Consider the following 22,267-nt stretch of genomic DNA (forward strand, 5'->3'; position numbering starts at 1 on the left):
GGCTACGGATACTGGAGCTAGCGTAGTGAGCCCAGGAAACCTAACGTACCATTACACTAAGTAGGCCTGGATTGTGCCCATAGCCGTGAAACGTGGGTAGCCTATAAGGGGGCATACCCTGAGGAAGCCCTTGAAAGGGGAGGGAGGGTGGGGCACAGAATGAACGCCAGCGTCGGATGACCGTGGGAGGGGAGCTTATAAAGCCTACGCCCCTCCCACAATCACAGGCTGCAACAGCCTTGACAATTATGGTCGTGGCTACGGATACTGGAGCTAGCGTAGTGAGCCCAGGAAACCTAACGTACCATTACACTAAGTAGGCCTGGATTGTGCCCATAGCCGTGAAACGTGGATAGCCTATAAGGGGCCAAAAAGCAAGGCAAAAGGTAGATTTAGTATTTATTGAAGGGTACATGGTTTACAATGCCAGTTTGCAGAAAACGTCTGATATTTCCTCATGTGGATTGGGAATGTACCTGGTGAAGCAAGATGACTCCCAACGTCCCATCTTGCAGATGATATGACTGGGAACGTTGTGCTTGGAGGCTGCGGAAGCCGTGCGATCCGAAACGAGTGGCCTGAAATGGTTTTGGGATCGAAACCTAGGCTGGCAACTAGTAGGCGAATGTGGGAAATGAATTGTGTGGTCGTGAGGGGCTTGGATTTGAAGGGCAGCAGCGGGCTGTCTGGGGAGGAATGACCCAAGGAGCTTATTAACTGGTTGAAAACCTGGACTGGGCACCATTTGTTGAAGGACCTGAAATACTTAACTTGGACTGGGGGCCCTGATTGCGACGTTTTGGTGAAAGGTAGTAGCAGGATGAAATGGTCGTGACTCCAAGCCAGCTGGCTCTTGGTCAGGCCCTTGGATTTTGGGGAGAAACCTGTGAATTCCCCTGGCCGCAAAAACCCATAGAAACCTAAATACATGGCCGCTTTTATGATGGTGCTGGGATGGAGCTCGAAAGGGTTGCTGTCTATGGAATTTGAAAGCTTCCTAAACAGTTCCCCTGGGACTGGTTGCCTGGTAGGAGTGCATGGCAGGCTGCTTTTTTGAATCCCCCTAAGGACTGCCCTGATGGCGGGGGATGTGAATATAGCCTTACTACCTGTATGTTTGAGAGTGAAGTGGTATTGCACCCCTGCCATGTACAATCTGATGGAATTGTAGCCAAGCTTGAGGTGATGGTGACAATAAGCTAAGAAAGGTGGTCCTATCCGTGCTGCTCCTAGGATGTAGACGAGAACATTTTTGGAAGCTGTTCCAACCGGTTTTATAGTTTCTAGCTGTGTTGGCTGATAGTGACTTTTTTATGAGGGATTTGGCGGATTAAATGATTTGCGCTAGTCCATGCGTAGGGTGTTGAACTCTGGAGGGGACAATCCTGCTGGATCCGCCTCTGGCATGACCTGGAAGAAAAGGTTGAAATGAAAGTGTGACAGTGTGTCAGCTGCGGAGTTCTGGACACCCTGGATGTGTCTGCATGAAATTTGAAAATTGTGCTGTAGGGAGCACCAAACTAATTTGCGGACGAAAGGCATGATGTGACGGGATTTGGACCTGCCTTTGGTAATGATATCCACTACCGACTGATTGTCCATGATGAATGTCACCAGGGAGTTTGCCCACTGCCTGCCCCAAACTTGTGCGGCTGCTACAATCGGGGAGTCCTGCTCTGCGGCAGTCGGTAGCAGATCCAATAATCTGGATAAGAAGGCCTTGCCCTGGGGCATGATCCTGGCGGCGAAGTTCAGCATGCCTAGCAGGGATTGTAATTCCTGCTTTGAGACGACCCTGCAACCCACAAATCTGGAAATGACCTCCTTGATCTTTGACAGCTTGTCCTCACGCAACCTCGCTTCCATCTTGCGGGTATCTAAGACAATGCCGAGGAAAGTGATGGTGGTTGAGGGTCCTTCGATCTTGGCAGGGGCGACAGGGATGTTGAGGCTGGCGAAAACCTGGAGTAGGCTGTCGAGTTTGCCGGGTGAAACGTCTGGTTGCTCTATTAAGAGAAAGTCATCCAGGTAGTGGATGACCATGGGACACCCGCAGTGGTTGACCAGGACCCAGTGGAGGGCCTGGGCGAACTGGGCGAAAAGCCATGGACTACTTTTGGAGCCGAAGGTGAGGCGGTTGGCAAAGTAGTACAAGCCGTCCCATTTTAAACCATAGAATTTCCAGAGATGGGCAGCAGCTTGAAAGCGTCCACCAGGTCAGCCTTGGACAGGTAAGCCCCCTGGCCTGCCAGGAGGATGAGAGCGATGGCTTCACTGAGAAAGGAGTATTTCATGGAGAACTCCTCCGACGGAAGTAGAGAGTTGAGGCTGGGAATGTGAGTACCATGAGGAGCTGAGAGGTCATAAATGAATCTTTTTTTATTGGTAAATTTTTTGGTGACAATGCCGATAGGGTTTATCCCCCAGTAATCAAAGGGAATGCTGGAGAAAGGGCCGATGAGAAAACCCTTCTCCAGTTCCGCCTGGACCAGAGAACCCACTGAAGCGGCATCGGAAATGGCGGACCTGAAGTTGGGGCCTTCCCAAGATGACTAAGGAAGGGCCACGAGACCAGTGTGGAATCCTTCCTTGAAACCGTTGATGAGGAAGTGAACTTGGTGAGGGTTGTGATGGTCGCAGAGAAGTGCGGCTAGTAGGTCCACGTTGACCACGCCTAGTCACTTCTTTCTGGCCGATCTGTTTGGGCAAACTGACAGGGGGTGGGCCCTGAAACAAGTGGAGCAGACGTGGAGTGCTCTGCACTGATTGTAGTGGCAGGTTGCAAAATTGTAATTGTTGCATACCTGACTATTTCCTAAGAAAACTATGGGGCGACCCAGCTTGTCCGTGCCCGATTTGTGTCTAGGCTGGGACCCCGAGGTGCCTGCCACAAAACTAGGCAGGGACGATGGAAGGCTGGGGTTTGGACACCAGTCTGAGGCATGCAGAATGGATTGGCATGACGAGCAAGCAAAACAGCTCCATGTCCAGGGATGCCCAATTGGTGACCTGATAGAACTGGGCGAGGGCCGCAGCGGCTTTGGCCGAGAAGGAGCGGTGGTAGTCATAAAATGCGTACCCGCCGTACTTGTGCCCCAGATCCGTGACCCTGTACAGGTACAAATCAAGCTCCTCGCACCTTTCGGGAAAGGCGAAGCAGATTATGTCCCTGAACAGGCTGAAGGCCAGGACAAACTCTGGGATAGAAAGTTTCCTGTTCAATCGGGCATCCCTGGACCTGAGAACTATCGACACGTTTTCGCAGGCTATGGTCCTATTCTCAACCGTGTCGTGGGTGGCAATAAGGATGGCGGCCAAAATGACGTCCTTCCCTTCCAAGATGTCTCGTTTGAGGGTGTCAGTCACGAAATGGGACGGGGCTACCTCGGACAAGTCGGGAACCCTACCTGAGGATGTGGATTGGGACGTGGAAGCGACCGGGAGAGGAGGGACGGGGACGCTGGGAGGCGGATCTCTGGACTCCACTGCCGACAGCCTGGTCTGAATGTCTGACACGGAAGTGGCTAGGGTGTTGATGGTGGCGTGCAGCTGAGTCAAAGACAACTGGATAGTTGACATTGACACCCACACTTCAGAGTGGGATGAATCGGACACCAGGAGTCGGTAAAGCTCCGCCTTCCTGGCCGAAGCTGGGCAACAAATCCCTCTTTTGGATAACTCGGCAGTAATTTTCGTCCAGCTCCGAAGTGACCCCACGCTGGCGTGGCTTGAAGCCAGGGAATCCGGAAGGGAAGTGGAGTCATCGATTTCGGAACGATGTGACATGTTGGAAAGCTGAAAGAGAGAGCAAGATTTAGTGTTCTTTTGGGGTTTGGCGAGACGTAGCCTCTGGATCATTGGGGCCCTGAAAACCGAGGAGGTGCGTTGCGCTTGAAAAGACGTGACGATGCTTTCAGTACCTGAAAATTCCACCTGGTCTAACGAGGCCTCAGGTCCTGAAGGTTTGTGGCGGCGTAGACAAAATCGGGTCTTTGACTGAGATAGAAGTAACAGTTTTAGCGGAGAGGCATATGGCAAGTGAGCAAGATTGTGAACGAAATAACCTGATGCCTGGGCAGGCCGCCAGGAAGACAGACGAATGGAGAGATGGGTAAAGGATGGGCCGTGTGTGCCTGAAGCGTCCAGAAAAGGAGTCTCAAGACGGCCTTATCCCCACCCCAAAAAAAGAAAACAAAATTCGGCGCCACTCTTAGTATACGATGATAATAATAATAATGTTCACAGGTAAACCATAGATGTCACGTGCATATATTGGCGTATCGACCACACAATGCGCTGACAATGTTTAGGAAGATACCAAAGCACGCATGCTCACAAATAATGTTAGTAATATGGGGTGAGTTGCTAAACAATCATAGAAATTAAAAATTAACAATTAAAAATTAAAAAATCAAGATTGTGTACAATCCTGATGCACTCACTTCACAGGGGGGTGTGCCACCAGGATAAAGCTCAAGACACCTGGAGCAGAAACCCCCCCCAGAAACCACCCTCCAGCCATATTCTGCTCCTGATGAAGGGGACTACTGTCTCTCCCCGAAACGCGTTGAGCCATTTTAATTAAATAAAAGATTGACGAAGAATCGCCATTCCGCGTGCCGTATATATCCAACTTGGTACATTTGGAGCGCTGACGTCAGATCTTCTACATACTACAGGCGACCTTGGCTGGGGGGGTTTCTGCTCCAGGTGTCTTGAGCTTTATCCTGGTGGCACACCCCCCTGTGAAGTGAGTGCATCAGGATTGTACACAATCTTGATTATTTTATTTTTAATTGTTAATTTTTAATTTCTATGAGGCATTAGAAGCCTCATAGAAGCCGGACGCATCAGCGATACAGAACGTGATAATAGGCAGACAGACAGCAGACAGACCTCAACAGTGGCAAGATGGGGCAGCGCCAGGAAAGTAAGGTAGGCTAGGTCTATACATCAGAATCAGCCAGAGGAGTGTGAAAATATTCCTAAAACCAGGCTTGATTCAGTTTGACAAACCTGATGTTTTGGACACTTGCGGAGGACCGTGATTTGGACCATGGTGCTGAAAATCCTCTCCGAGGTGACACTGGAGGCAGGGCAAGAAAGAAGAAAGAGAGCTTGCTGCGCCAGTTTGGTCCACTGTTCTAGTCTGCCTGCCCAGAAATCCATAAGGTCAGAACTGCCCAAAACTGGATTCGCAACAAAGACTGGCCTTTATTTTAGTGAGGCCTGAACATGGGCATTGATGCGGGAGCTATCATCTTGCTGACTGGCCCCATCAGGGTGTGGCACGTGTAAAAACTGCTCCACCTTGTTGCGTAGACTGAAATGGCTGCTGCTGCTACTACTGTTGCGGCTCCTGCTGATTATGGCGGTGGTAGGGGCTGACATTGCTGTGCTCTGTGCTTTCATCTGGATCCTATTCCTTATCCAATTACATTAGTTAGTTAGTTAGCTCGTATATATAATACAGATAGTTAGTGGGAGATAGTCAGTGTAGGTTAGATAGTGATATAGTGTAGCTGGTTCCAGTGCAGGGTGTTAGGTAGTGTGATAGGAATTATTGTTTCTCTGTTATCCATACATACATGCTACAGACATAATGCTGTGATGTCACAACAATACTTAGTGCATTGATCAGTAATATCTACTGATAAAATGTGAAGTTGCATGTATTGCGAAAAAAAATAGGCGCATCATTAGTGCCGATTTGCGCAATCGCGAAAATAATGACTGAAGATCACAAATTCTAGAATTCACAAATTTATTGCAAATATTATGTGAAAAATTTGCGGAATATTGCAAAAACGAATATTTCCTATGCCGCTCATCACTATCTATTTGAACTGTATCCTGTCAATGTTTTTGCTGGCATTAGAGTGTTGTGTATGGAATTTTGTATTGAGAGAACTTGTAGTTTTTTCTGAAGCAGGTGGAAAGTGAATAGTGGACATATTGACTTTCCACCTATTTGAGGAAAAACTACAATTTCTCTTAATACAAAATTCACTGTCATGCCAGCAAAAACATTGACAGGATGCAGTTCATATATCACCCAATGGATGGTTATATAGACACATATAGCATAAAGAAGTACTAACAGACTTTCATGAAATCATGTTTTTTGCTTTTGTTTTTTAAAATCTCTTGCCACTCATCTGTCAAATGTCGAGCCAAGAGTAAAAGGTAAAGAAGGACACGTCTGTATTTGTTTTATATATTTAAAAAAGTGTAGTAGATTTTGCTAAACCGTCTGCATTTCCAAAGTTGTTCCAAAGCTAAAATAGGAAATGTTCTTTGGTTAATAAGTTCTCGTCTCTCCAGCATTTCTAAAATATATAGCTGTAACCTCCAAAAACAAATAGAAAAACCCGTGATAGCTTTACAACAGCTATTACAATTTTCTGCATACTAGGGCAAAATCTCTAACAATGCTTATGTATTATGTCACACATCCTAACATAACACTACTATCATTTACACTCTTCATCACATAACCTAGTCATAAACTTTAGTGCTCCATTATCTCCTGTGGCCAAAGCAAGAGAAGCCAGTGATTCAGGTATAGGCATTAATGCCCTTCACATCTCCATTAGCATGTAAATCAATGGATCAGTAGAATACAGAGTATTAGAATAAAATGGAAACAGATGCACGAGTGAAACAGAGCGTCATTATCTATAGAGCGCTTGGTTGATTAAAGACAAGATATTTAGAAGTAGTCGTGGTAATAAAACCTACGCAAGATCCTTAGTGGCTACAAGAGAATTGTTCTGTATTGGGGTCAAATATTCTAAAAGCATGAACATTTGTTATATATTTAGAATATAAGAAAAAGCAATTATCCTAGGTAATTGTTAGAGAGGAGCAAATTTCATAAAATTCCAGCCAGTCAATTCGATTCGGATCCGAATAAATTCAACCCAAATTGACGGAGCTCTGATTGAAACTCTTTCTCTCTCTTATTTTCCTGATTTGAATCATACAAATTTTAGGTTCCCTAAGATCAGACATTATTGAAATATTTTGAGTTGAATTTCCAAATTTTAGAATCTATTGATCAGTTGATCAATCTGTCTATCAATTGTATGTATTTATGAATTATTATGTTGGCTTGAAAAGGCCTGTAACATATTATTCTTCCTTTTTTTGTTTATATTTTTCAGCTTATTTTTATTCTTCTCCGCGCCCCCTTTTTCTATACGCTCCTCCTCCTACAGTTTTAGGTTCCAAACCCCAAACTTTCCACACTTCTTCGACCTATAGTGAGGTAAGTTGCTTGTGCTCTAATAAGCGATCCCACCCTCCGCGCCCCTGCGGCGGGCCACCGAAGACCCCTTTTTCGCCATTGACTTTGACAGGGAAAATTTTCCAATCGCTCCCCTAAATCGGACCACATATTGTTGGTGTCAACCCGAATAAAAAGGTGAATTTTGGGTGAAGCTAGCAACAGCCAATGAAAATGTAGCTATTTTCTATACACTACTCCTCCCACAGTTTTAGGAGTACAATTATCAAACTTTGCACACTTGTTCGGCACATACCCGAATAAGTTGCTTGTGCTTTGTTAACCGATCCCACCCTCCGGGCCCCCGAAGACCCTGGAGTCCAATCAATGAGATGAAATTGGAGGTGTTGGTTACAGCTGCCTTGCCCTATAAAAAAAAACACACACCAGTTCTGGGTTTGCTTTTCACAAGAAACATTGCCTGATGTGAATGATGCCTCGCACAAAAGAGCTCTCAGAAGACCTACGATTAAGAATTGTTGACTTGCATAAAGCTGGAAAGGGTTATGAAAGTATCTCCAAAAGCCTTGCTGTTCATCAGTCCACGGTAAGACAAATTGTCTATAAATGGAGAAAGTTCAGCACTGCTGCTACTCGCCCTAGGAGTGGCCGTCCTGTAAAGATGACTGCAAGAGCACAGCGCAGACTGCTCAATGAGGTGAAGAAGAATCCTAGAGTGTCAGCTGAAGACTTACAAAAGTCTCTGGCATATGCTAACATCCCTGTTAGCGAATCTATGATACGTAAAACACTAAACAAGAATGGATTTCATGGGAGGATACCACAGAGGAAGCCACTGCTGACCAAAAAAAACATTGCTGCACGTTTGCAGTTTGCACAAGAGCACCTGGATGTTCCACAGCAGTACTGGCAAAATATTCTGTGGACAGATGAAACCAAAGTTGAGTTGTTTGGAAGAAACACATAACACTATGTGTGGAGAAAAAGAGGCACAGTACACCAACATCAAAACCTCATCCCAACTGTGGTGGTGGGGGCATCATGGTTTGGGGCTGCTTTGCTGCGTCGGGGCCTGGATGGATTGCTATCATCGAAGGAAAAATGAATTCTCAAGTTTATCAAGATATTTTTCAAGAGAACTCAAGGCCATCTGTCCACCAGCTGAAGGTCAACAGAAAATGGGTGTTGCAACAGGACAACGACCCAAAGCATAGAAGTAAATCAACAACAGAATGGCTTAAACAGAAGAAAATATGCCTTCTGGAGTGGCCCAGTCAGAGTCCTGACCTCAACCCGATTGAGATGCTGTGGCATGACCTCAAGAAAGCGATTCACACCAGACATCCCAAGAATATTGCTGAACTGAAACAGTTCTGTAAAGAGGAATGGTCAAGAATCTGCAACTACAGGAAATGTTTGGTTGAAGTTATTGCTGCCAAAGGAGGTTCAACCAGTTATTAAATCCAAGGGTTCACATATTTTTTCCACCTGCACTGTGATTGTTTACATGGTGTGTTCAATAAAAACATGGTAACATTTAATTATTTGTGTGTTATTAGTTTAAGCAGACTGTGATTGTCTATTGTTGTAACTTAGATGAAGATCAGATCACATTTTATGACCAATTTGTGCAGAAATCCATATCATGCCAAAGGGTTCACATACTTTTTCTTGCAACTGTACCTGCATCCACAAAGTTACTGCTTGAGGGTGATATATCAGCTTCAACTTAGGCTAATTTCACACTAGCATTTGGTGCGGATCCGTCATGGATCTGCATAAAATTTTCCGTTCAGATAATACAACCGCATGCATCCGTTCAGAATGGATCCGTTTGTATTATCTGTAACATAGCCAAAACAGATCCGTCTTGAACACCATTGAAAGTAAATGGGGGACAGATCCGTTTTCTATTGTGCCATATTGTGTCAGTGAAAATGGATGCGTCCCCAATGACTAACATTGTGTGTCATGACGGATCAGTTTGCCTCTGCATCGTCAGCTGGATACCAAAATGCTGCAAGCAGCGTTTTGGTGCAGCCTCCAGAGCGGAATGGAGGCTGAACAGAGGCAAATTGATGCATTCTGAATGGATCCTTATCAATTCAGAATGCATTAGGGCAAAACTGATCTATTTTGGACCGCTTGTGATAGCCCTTTAACGGATCTCACAAACGGAAAGCAAAACGCCAGTGTGAAAGTAGCCTGAAACAAACAACCAAAAAAGTATACATATTTGGTATTGTTGCGTCTGTAACAACCTGCTCTAAAAACATACCACATGATCTAACCTTTAAGATGAACATTGTAAAATGACAAAAAATAAAAACAGTGCCAAAATAGCTATTTTTTGTTACCTTGCCTCACAAAAAGTGTAATAAAGAGCAAACAAAAAATCATATGTACCCTAAAATAGTACCAACAAAATTGCCACCTTATCCTGTAGTTTTTCAAAATGTTGTCACTTTTTTGGAGTTTCTATTCTAGGGGTGCATCAGGGCGGTTTCAAATGGGACATGGTGTCAAAAAAACAGTCCAGCAAAATCTGCCTTCCAAAAACCATATTGCGTTCCTTTCCTTCTGCGCCCTGCTGTGTGCCCATACAGCAATTTGCAACCACATATGTGGTGTTTCTGTAAAATCTGCCAAAAAAGTGAAATTTTGAAATTTCATCTCCATTTTCCATTAATTCTTGTGGAACACCTAAAGGGTAAACAAAGTTTGTAAAATCAGTTTTGAATACCTTCAGGGGTGTAGTTTCTAAAATGTGGTTTCTATTATGTAAGCCTCACAAAGTGACTTCAGACCTGAACTGGTCCATTAAGAAGTGGGTTTTGGAAATTTTCGGAAAAATTTCAAGATTTGCTTCTAAACTTCTAACGTACCCAAAAAATAAAATGGCATTCACAAAATGATCCAAACATGAAGTAGACATATGGAGAATGTAAAGTTATAACTATTTTTGGAGTTATTACTATCTATTATAAAAGTAGAGAAATAGAAATTTGGAAATTTGCTAATTTTTCGAAATGTTTGGTAAATTTGGTATTTTTTATAAATAAAAATGACATTTTTTGACTCAATTTTACCACTGGTATGAAGTTCAATATGTGACAAGAAAACAATCTAAGAATGTTTTGGATAAGTGAAAGCGTTTTAAAGTTATTACCACATAAAGTGACATGTCAGATTTGCTAAAAATGGTCTAGGCAGAAAAGAGAAAAATGGCTTGGTCCTGAAAGGGTTAAAGCTGACCTACAGCAGTTAAGAAAAATGGCTGGGTTGTTATGGAAACCTGGTGTAAAACTGTGGCACTAAGGACCTGCGAGCTTCTATTGGCTGATAAGGGACATGTGACTGTGTGTATGGCAGTTGGGATATCAAGAGAAAGACCTGCAGACTTCTATTGGCTAATGTAGGTAATGTGATATGCCATATTTGCATTTTTTGGGAATACCTCAGGAACGGTACCTGCTAGTCAGCTGTGACCTCCACAAGATTTATTTCCAGGTAGCAAGGGATGTGTATACCAAGTTTCATTGAAATCGATGGTTGCGTTTTTGAGTGATCGCGGAACATACATTCATACATACGTCCTTATATACTGTATATAGTGACACAGTGAAGGGTATGGTCTGGGAGGACAGTGTGTGCTGCTGGGCTGATTTTCAGCCAGGTGGTGTCAAACACCGGACTGGATTTTAGGTGCCGGTCCGGGTTTTGACAACACGTAGCTGTCCTTAAAAGAAAGTGTCTCTGGTTTGGGATCTGAGGCATGGTGCCGTGCTAAAGGGCTGAGAGCAGCATGCGGGGAAACAGGCCCCCTAAAGCCTGCTGAGGACCGCTGGTGAAAAAACTGCTAACAAGGCGATTGTTTTGTTCTTTTGACTTTCCTTTGTGTGAATTAACACTAGGACTGAAAAATGTTGCTTTGTTTTTGCCTTTTGTATGAATAAACACTGAAGTTTTGTTTTACAAAGTGTTTTTTTGCTTCTGTTCTGCGTCTGCTTACCCTGCCTACCAGAGCAAATCCCCACAATAAATATATATATATATATATACACACACATACATAAAGATATGGTATGCTTCAAGTTCTGAGGGAATCCAGCCCCTGCCCACCCTTGCCTTAGGGCCCTTTCACACTTGCGTTCTTTTCTTCCGGCATAGAGTTCCGTCGTCGGGGCTCTATGCCGGAAGAATCCTGATCAGTTTTATCCTAATGCATTCTGAATGGAGAGAAATCCGTTCAGGATGCATCAGGATGTCTTCAGTTCCGTAACGGAACGTTTTTTTAGCCGGAGAAAATACCGCAGCATGCTGCGCTTTTTGCTCCGGTCAAAAATCCTGAACACTTGCTGCAAGGCCGGATCCGGAATTAATGCCCATTGAAAGGCATTAATCCGGATCCGGCCTTAAGCTAAACGTCGTTTCGGCGCATTGCCGGATCCGACGTTTAGCTTTTTCAGAGTGGTTACCATGGCTGCCGGGACGCTAAAGTCCTGGCAGCCATGGTAAAGTGTAGTGGGGAGCGGGGGAGCAGTATACTTACTGTCCGTGTGGCTCCCCGGGCGCTCCAGAGTGACGTCAGGGCGCCCCACGCGCATGGATCACGTGATCCATGCGCATGGGGCGCTCTGACGTCATTCTGGAGCACCCAGGGAGCCGCACGGACTGTTAGTATACTGCTCCCCCGCTCCCTACTACTAATATGGCAGCCAGGACTTTAATAGCGTCCTGGCTGCCATAGTAACACTGAACGCATTTTGAAGACGGATCCGTCTTCAAATGCTTTCAGTTCACTTGCGTTTTTCCGGATCCGGCGGGCACCTCCGGCAAATGGAGTGCACGCCGGATCCGGACAACGCAAGTGTGAAAGAGCTCTTATTAAATATAGAATATTACTAATAGGGCAATGAAAGGCAGGGAATGAATCGCCCCTCAGAACTTGAAGCATAAGTGTGGGGATGGGAGTTGTATTTCTATGGGGAGTTGCTGTGTCTGAGGGAAGGGTTGTACAGTATGTCTGCTGTGGGCCTTGCACTTATAGTAAGCTATTACTAGTAGTGCAAGCCACACAGACCCTCCCCATATTCCCCCCTCCATATTGCAGCACAGTGTGAGTGACTATTTACTCTCTAAACAGTCACTCACAAAATATCCTTCTACAGTTGCCTCTGCTGGCGGGGTCAGTCATTCATACATACTGTCTAGTAGGCTCTCAGATCGCAGGGTCTCAGGGCGTCAGCTGCACTGAAGATGGATGGGCTATCACATTTCTCAGGCACTGGACTGTGACGCTTCACGCCGGTAGAAGTAGACCGGAGGTCAGATGTCAGCTGGCCAATAAGCAGCGAATTAGGCAGCTGTGGCAACGAGGAGGGGAGGAATCAGGAGGAGCACAGGGGCCTGTGTTTCTCTCTCTGTATTAAGTGCAGCGTGTATTTAAATCAGAAAGGGGGTGGAGCCATGCAGCCTAGCCGGGCCCCTCAACCTCACGGGCCCCATACCAATGGCATGGTCTGCCTATATTGACGGTACGCACGTGATGGTGGAACAGTACGTGTGCACGCACCTACACGTACTGACTGATGGGTCTGCCCCATTCAACTTCTGGGTCTCCAAATTGGGCACATGGCCTGAGCTTGCCCTTTACGCCTTGGAGGTTCTGGCCTGCCCTGCAGCAAGTGTATTGTCCAAACGTGTGGCGGGAGGGGGGGTAATCACAGACAAGCACATCCGCCTGTCCACAGCCAATGTGGACAAGCTCACGTTCATTAAAATGAACCAGGCATGGATCCCTCAGGACTTGTTCGTACCTTGTGCTGAGTAGAGAAGTATACCGGCCGCACCCAGCCATTGTTATACTCCAGCGCCCTTTCTCTTTGCGTTCTCTTTTCTATTTCCCAATGTTTTGGGGTCTTCGCAAATTTATAAAAAAATAAATAAATAAAGGAAATTAAAAAAATTAAAAAAACAGTGTTGGCTACCTCCTCCTCCTTCTCCACCACACTTCCACCTATACAGCCACGTCCACCGCCTCCTCAACCTCCTACTCCACTTTGACCTCCGCCTCTTAGTTTAAGATTATTATTTTTTATTTTTTTCTATTCTATGTTAATTTAAGTCATTTCCTATGCACATTTGTTTGCAGGACAACTGTCCTGCTTTTATCCCCATTTTGCTTCCTTTTGCAGCCCTCTAGCCCTTACTAATAGGGACACAAAAGTCCTTTTAAAGGGCTTCTGTCACCCCACTAAACTGTTCCTGGCTGGTCCTGTCTGCTATCAAGATCTCGCGCCTGCGCCGTAACGGTATTCAGTCGGCGCAGGCGCACTGAGAGGAGGACGCTCGCTCGGCCGCTCCTTCCTCAATGCACCTGCGCCGATGACGTCACATCTACACCCGGCGCAGGCGCATTGAGGAAGGAGCGGCCGAGCGAGCGTCCTCCTCTCAGTGCGCCTGCGCCGACTGAATACCGTTACGGCGCAGGCGCGAGATCTTGATAGCAGAAAGGACCAGCCAGAGGACAATCCCGTCCGCTGGCCCTGTCAATCAACATGCGGAGGGGGCGTCTTTAGGATAGGAGGATGCGGCTGCTACCAGCAAGTAGCCGCCCTACTTGCTGCTAGCAAGGTAATTTGCATATTTTAAAACTACGTTTTTAACAAAATCTGCTGAACAGAAATTATTAATTAAAGTATGTATGCATAAATCGCATTATATGCATTCTAAGTAACAAAAAAAAAATATATATGTTTAGTGGGGTGACAGAAGCCCTTTAAGGACTGGTATAGGTGTGCTATCGATAGGTGTGATATAGAGTGGTGTGATATATTTATAATATACATTCTGACATAGAAATTATATTATAGTGTATTTTGTATTGTGCAGCAGTTGTGTGCGGTTCTGCTGCGATACCGCAGCTAGATAGAGGGACAAACGCTATTGGAGTTAATAATTGCAACGAATGTGATATACTGTACCCATTGCCACCCAAAAAACTGCTTGAGGGCTGCGATATACCTTCTTCCACAAAATCCTGATTAAGGGGTGCTATATTCCTGTTTCTATCAAATATTGATTGAGGGGGTGCCATATACCTGTTTCCACCAAAAACTGATTAAGTGGTGCTATTGCTATATACCTTCCTTCACCAAATACTGATTGAGGGCTGCAATACGCCTGCTTCCACAAAATAATGATTGAGAGGTGCAATATAACTGTTTCTGCCCAATACTGATTGAGGGGTGCTATATACCTGTCTCCGCCAAACACTGATTGAGGAGTGCTATATAGCTGTTTCCCGCCAAAAACTGATTGAGCGGTGCCATATACTTTCTTCCACAAAATACTGAATGAGGGGGGTTACTGCTATATACCTTCTTCCACCAAATACTGATTGAGGGCTGCGATACACCTGCTTACACAAAATACTGATAGAGGGGTGCCATATACCTGTTTCTGCCAAATATTGATTGAGGGGGTGCCATATACCTGTTTCCGCCAAAAACTGATAGAGGGATGCTATATACCTCTTTCCGCCAAATAATGATTAAAGGGTGCCATATACCTTCTTCCACAAAATACTGAATGAGGGGTGTTACTGCTATATACCTTCTTCCATCAAATACTGATTGAGGGCTGTGATACACCTGCTTCCACAAAATACTGATAGAGGGGTGCCATATAACCTTCTTCCACAAAATACTGATTGAGGGGTGCCATATAACCTTCTTCCACATAATACTGATTGAGGGGTGCCATATAACCTTCTTCCACAAAATACTGATTGAGTGGTGCTATTGCTATATACCTTCTTACACCAAATACTGATTGAGGGCTGCAATACACATGCTTCCACAAAATACTGATTGAGGGGTGCCATATAACTGTTTCTGCCGAATACTGATTGAGGGGTGCTATATGCCTGTCTCCGCCAAACACTGATTGAGGGGTGCTATATAACTGTTTCCGGCAAATACTGATTGAAGGGTGCCTTATACCTTCATCCACTAAATACTGATTGAGGGGTGCTATTGCTATATATCTTCTTCCACCAAATACTGATTGAGGGCAGCGATACACCTGCTTCCACAAAATATTGAATGAGGGGTGCCATATACTTGTGTCCGCCAAATTCTTATTGAGGGGTGCTATATACCATCTTCCACAAAATCCTGATTGAGGGGTGCTTATATACCTGTTTCTGCGAAATACTGATTGAGGGGTCCTATATACCTTCTTCCACAAAATACTGATTGAGGGCTGCGATGCACCTGCTTCCACAAAATATTGAATGAGGGGTGCCATATACCTGTTTCCGCCAAATACTAATTAAGTGGTGCTATATACCTTCTTCAACAAAATCCTGATTGAGAGTTGCTATATACCTGTTTCAGCCAAATACTGATTGAGGGGTGCTATATACCAGTTTCCGCCAAATACTGATTGAGGGGTGCTATATATCTTCTTCCACAAAATACTGATTGAGGGGTGCCATATATCTGTGTCCGCCAAATACTGATTGAGTAGTGCTATATACCTTCTTCGACAAAATCCTGATTAAGAGTTGCTATATACCTGTTTCAACCAAATACTGATTGAGGGGTGCTATATACCTTTTTCCACAAAATACTAAATGAGGGCTGCGATACACCTGCTTCCACAAAATACTGATTAAGGGGTGCAATATACCTGTGTCCGCCAAATACTGATTGAGGGGTGCTATATACCTGTTTCAGCCAAATTCTGATTGAGGGGAGTATATACCTGTTTCTGCCAAATACTGATTAAGGGGTGCCATATACCTTCTTCCACAAAATACTGATTGAGGGGTGCTATTGCTATATACCTTCTTCCACCAAATACTGATTGAGGGCTGCGAAACACCTGCTTCCACAAAATACTGATTAAGGGGTGCCATATACCTGTTTCTGCCAAATTCTAATTGAGGGGTGCTATATACCTGTTTCCGCCAAATACTGATTGAGTGGTGACATATACCTTCTTGCACAAAATACTGATTGAAGGGTGCTATTGCTATATATCTTTTTCCACCAAATACTGATTGAGGGCTTTAATACACCTGCTTCCTCAAAATACTGATTGAGTGGTTATATTGCTGTATACCTTTTTCCACTAAATACTGAATGACAGCTGCGATACACCTGCTTCCACAACATACTGATTGAGGGGTGCAATATACCTGTTTCCGCCAAATTCTGGTTGAGGGTTGCTATATACCTGTTTCCGCCAAATACTGATTGAAGGGTGACATATAACTTCCTCCACAAAATACTAATTGAATGGTGCTATTACTATATATTTTCTTCCACCAAATACTGATTGAGGGGTGCCATATACCTGTTTTCGCCAAATACTGCTTGAGGGGTGCCATATACCTTCTTTTACTAAATACTGATTGAGGGGTGCTATTGCTATATACCTTTTTCCACCAAATACTGATTGAGGGCTACAATACACCTGCTTCCACAAAATACTAATTTAGGGGTGCCATATAGTACCTGTTTCCGCCAAATACTGATTGACGGGTTTGCTATATACCTGTTACTGCCACATACTGATTGAGGGGTTCCATATACCTTCTTCCACTAAATACTGATTGAGGGGTGCTATTGCTATATACCTTCTTCCACTAAATACTGATTGAGGGCTGCAATACACCTGCTTCCACAAAATACTGATTGAAGGGTGCCATATACCTGTTTCCACTAAATACTGATTGAGGGGTGTTATATACCTGTTTCGGACAAATACTGATTGAGGGGTGCCATATACCTTCTTCCACAAAATTCTGATTGAGGGGTGCTATTGATATATACCTTCTTCCACCAAATACTGATTGAGGGCTGCAATACACCTGCCTCCACAAGATACTGATTGAGGGATGCCATATACCTGTTTCCGCCAAATACTGATTGAGAAGTGCTATATACCTGTTTCCGCCAAATACTGATTGAGGGGTACCATATACCTGTTTCCGTAAAATTTTGATTGAGGGGTTCCATATACCTTCTTCCACTAAATACTGATTGAGGGCTGATATTGCTATATACCTTCGTCCACCAAATACTGATTGAGGGCTGCTATACACCTGCTTCCACAAAATAATGATTGGTGGAAACAGGTATATGGCACCCCTCAATCAGTATTTTGTGGAAGCAAGTGTATCGCAGCCCTCAATTAGTATTTGGAGGAAGAAGGTATATAGCAATAGCACCCCTCAATCAGTATTTGGCGGAAACTGGTATATATCACCCCTCAAACAGTATTTGGAAGAAACAGATATATAGCACCCCTCAATCAGGGTTTTGTGAAAGAAGATATATAGCACCCCTCAATCAGTTTTGAAGGAAACGTGTATGTGGCACCCCTCAAGTACTGATTGAGGGGTGCTATATACCTTCTTCCACAAAATCCTGATTGAGGGATGCTATATACCTGTTTCTGCCAAATACTGATTGAGGGGTGCTATATACTAGTTTCCACCAAATACTGATTGAGGGGTGCTATATACATTCTTCCACAAAATACTGATTGAGGGGTGCTATATACCTGTTTCCGCCAAATACTGATTGAGGGGTGCCATATACCTTAGTATCATAGTATTTAAGGTCGAAATAAGACATTTGTCCATCTAGTTCAGCCTGTTATCCTGCAAGTTGATCAAGATAAAGGCAAAAAAAAAACTGTGAGGTACAAGACAATTTTCCCCACTTAAGGGGTAAAAAATTCCCTCCCGACTACAATCAGGCAATCAGAATAACTCCCTGGATCAACGACCCCTCTAGTAGCAATAGCCTGAAATATTATTACACTCCAGAAATTCATCCAAGCCTCTCTTGAATTCTTTTATTGTACTCACCATCACCACCTCCTCAGGCGGAGAGTTCCATAGTCTCACTGCTCTTACCGTAAAGAATCCTTTTCTATGCTTGTGTCCCCTTGTCACAGTCCTCCACAAAATAATGATTGAGGGGAGCTATTGCTATATACCTTTTTCCACCAAATACTGATTGAGGGCTGCGATACACCTGCTTCCACAAAATACTGATTGAGGGGTGCCATATACCTGTTTCCGCCAAGTACTGATTGAGGGGTGCCACATACCTTCTTCCACAAAATACTGATTGAGGGGTGCTATTGCTATATATCTTCTTCCACTAAATACTGATTGAGGGCTGCGATACACCTGCTTCCACAAAATACTGATTGAGGTGTGCCATATACCTGTTTCCGCCAAATACTGATTGAGGGGTGCCATATACCTTCTTCTACTAAATACTGATTAAGGGGTGCTATTGCTATATACCTTCTTCCACCAAATATTGATTGAGCGCTGCAATACACCTGTTTCCACTAAATACTGATTGAGGGGTGCTATAAACCTGTTTCCGCCAAATACTGATTGAGGGGTGCTATATACCGGTTTCCGCCAAATACTGATTGAGGGGTTCCATATACCTTCTTCCACTAAATACTGATTGAGGGGTGCTATTGCTATATACCTTCTTCCACCAAATTCTGATTGAGTGCTGCAATACAACTGCTTCCACAAAATACTGATTGAAGGGTGCCATAAACCTGTTTCTGACAAATACTGATTGAGGGGTGCTATATACCTTTTTCCGCCAAATACTGATTGAGGGGTGCCATACACCTTCTTCCACTAAATACTGATTGAGGTGTGCTATTACTACATACCTTCTTCCACCAAATACCTATTGAGCGCTGCGATACACCTGCTTCCACAAAATACTGATTGAGGGGTTTGATATACCTGCTTCCACAAATACTGCTCTTCTCTACGGACTTAGGCAGAGGGTCATTTAGAAAATTACAGGCAGAGGAAGAGGTAGACCGTTCCGCAGGGATAGTAGGGGTCAGGCAGGTGCACCAGGCTGGAACCTAAGTGGGAAGTTGAAGAACGTGCGTGAAATAACTTCAAATAGCGCACCAGAGTTGGTTAAGTGGCTCACTCATGCTTCTGCTTTTGCACCCTCCTCATCCTCTGTATCTGCACCCTCCTCACTCTCTGCAGTGTGCACCCACAAAAACACCACCACCATTGCCCCTGCACTCAAGTCAGAGGAATTATTTTCCCATCCATTCCCAGACTTTACCAATGCGCAGCCATTCTTGGCATCAGATGAGGAAGAGGAGGTAGCAACGGCCGCCACCCAGCAGTCTGACAACAGTACCCAGATCAGCCCAAGGAGGGTGGTCCCTGCTGTTGCTGCCTACTTCGAGATCTCTAATGTCAGTGATGGTGAAGGTGACGATGATGACGTTTCGATGGACGTCACATGGGTGCCCACAAGAGAGGAAAAGGAGGGGAGTTCAGAGGGAGAGACGGAGCAGCAGATAGTGTAGTGTCCCACTAGGTAGGCGTGGGCACTACACAATGGTAAATTGGTTCACGTGTTACTTCTACTCCTAAGGGACAGTAATATTATATTTGACCATGTATGTTAATGTATTTTCTATGTGTTTTTACATGCAATGTTTCCCCTGTGTCATGCATAGCAGGCCTATTAGGGTGTAGTTAGGCATCCTAGACACTAGAGGGAGATAGGGAGCCCCTAGTATAAATGTTCAGGCCCAGACAGGGAGGAGTTAGTCTGTAGTCAGGAGTCTGTGGACACAGAAGTGAGAGGGTATCTTAGCCAGAGATATGCTGAGGGCCTCCTTCTGAGATGCAGCTGGATAGTCCAGGCTGCTATTTGCTACCAGGAGGCAGTGGCGTACCCCCAATAGAGGCAGGGTACGCCACTGCTATGGGGCCCGTGACACCGGGGGGCCCGGAGCGCTCGGAAGGCCCCGCCCCCTCCATTTATTTTAGCTAAGTAGTAAGCAGTACTAGTACAATTATCAAACACACACTGGACGGCGCAGGGACCGCGGCACTTGCCTTTGATCGGCGGGCCCCCCTCCCTCCTCCCTCCCCCTCCCCTATTAACCTGCTCATCATGCTGCCTCACTTGATTCTCCCGCCCGGCCAGCCTGCAGGTGTGTTCTAATTTTCACACTGGCCAATCAGCGCAAGTCAGCAGCACAAAGAGGCAGCTGCTGATTGGCCAGTGTTTGCGGGTAGCAGGGACGGGCGCCGGACATACACTGTCTGTACACATTCATTCTATCTCTGACCTGAGCGAGGAGTGAAGTGGGCAGCTGCCTGGCTGCACCCTGCATCGATCCCAGCCCCAGACTGAAGGACTGCCTGCCTGCTCCTGACCGGACACGGTTGCTGCTGGACTGACGGTGGTTTGTTATATTGGGAAGGGTCCCCAGCCAGGAATGGAATGGATAGATAGATTAATGCAGGCTGCAGCATTACCAGGCAGCAGCAAGATAACTCATAGGGAGGGGGGGCCCATAGAGAACAGTCTGATTTCCTCCTACTCTGTCCTGTATGAGCCTCCCCCCCCCTGAATCCTCTATGAGCCCCCCTAATGCCCCAATTACCCCAAAATGTCCAGAGGGGGAGGAGTAGGAGGAAAGCACACTGTCCTCTATGAGCCCCCCCCCCCCCCCGAGTCCTCTATGAGCCCCCAACCCTTAATGCCCCCCAAAATGCCAGGGGGAGAGGAGTAGAAGGAAAGCACACTGTCCTGAGCATTTTGGGGGGCATTAAGGGTTTGGGGGGCTCATAGAGGACAGTGTGCTTTCCTCCTACTCTGTCCTGTATGAGCCTCCCCCCCCTGAATCCTCTATGAGCCCCCCTAATACCCCCATTACCCCAAAATGCCCAGGGGGAAGGAGGAGTAGGAGACAAGCACACTGTTCTGAGTCTCTCCGCCCCCCCTGAGCCTCCTGCCTTTCAACCCCTAATGCCCCCATTACTCCAAAATGCCCAGGGGGGAGAGGAGTAGAAGGAAAGCACACTGTCCTGAGCATTTTGGGGGGCATTAAGGGTTTGGGGGGCTCATAGTGGACAGTGTGCTCTCCTACTCCTCCCCCCCGGGCATTTTGGGGGGCATTAGGGATTCTTTAATGGGGATGTGGCATGGGAGGAGCCAGGACAGGAGGTGGGATGGTCCAGGGGTGGGTAGTGGGTGGGGTTAGGGGGCCCAATTCAGAAGCTTGCTATGGGGCCCAGTGATTTCTATGTACGCCCCTGCCAGGAGGCTAGTGAAGAACTCTAGCCTGCCTGTTGATAAAGTGAGCCTCAGTTAGCTCAGAAGATTACCCCAGTAGTAGGAATGAACCTCCTGAGAGAAACCTGCAGCTTCCCTCACAACAGGAACAATACAACCAGCTCAGATAAGTAACCTGATGGGCAGAAGTACTATAAGATAAAAGCAAGGGTCAATACGGGAGAAAGATTTTTTTACCAAGGATTAAAGCCAGCATTTAGGCATCCGGGCCTTGGGATACAGCCAGCCAGAATAGCTGTGGAGATAGTGCAGCCGGGGCTGTGAAGCATTAATTGTATTACCCCCCAAGTATCTTGCAAGATTAATACCTGCTATTATTGAAAGTAAACCTGCTGTTGACATCTGTGATATGAGGGACTGCATAATCATCATCTCTGTACAAAGTTGGACTGCTCAAAGTAAAGCAACGTTTTGTTCACTATACCACCTGTGTACCTCACTTATTGCTCCTACAAACCGGTGTGCCACCGTTACAGGCACTGGTGTCACGATCGTTAAAGGGACCTTGCCCCAGGCACTCAAAACACCTGCAACATCCAGGGCACCTCATCCACCAACAGGCCTGGTCCCTACATACAGAGTGTGCCCCAGAGGAACTTTGTGTCAGCCTCTCCTTCACTGCCGCATGCCTGCCCAGGGTCCTCGAAAAAGTGAGTAACCCTCGATTGCCCATAACCGTGACTTCACAATCGCAATACCCTGCAGGTCTGGCGTGCTGCAATAGGGAGGAGAAGGAGGAGAGGCAGGCAGAACTCGCAGTGCACAGGAGGCAAAAAGCAGACTGCAAATGTATCTGGAGCGAGCCATCCACCATGCACGGTCACATCTTGCGCTCCCA

The sequence above is a fragment of the Bufo bufo genome, chromosome 6 (genome assembly GCF_905171765.1).
Source record: "Bufo bufo chromosome 6, aBufBuf1.1, whole genome shotgun sequence".
Classification (NCBI taxonomy): Eukaryota; Metazoa; Chordata; class Amphibia; order Anura; family Bufonidae; genus Bufo; species Bufo bufo.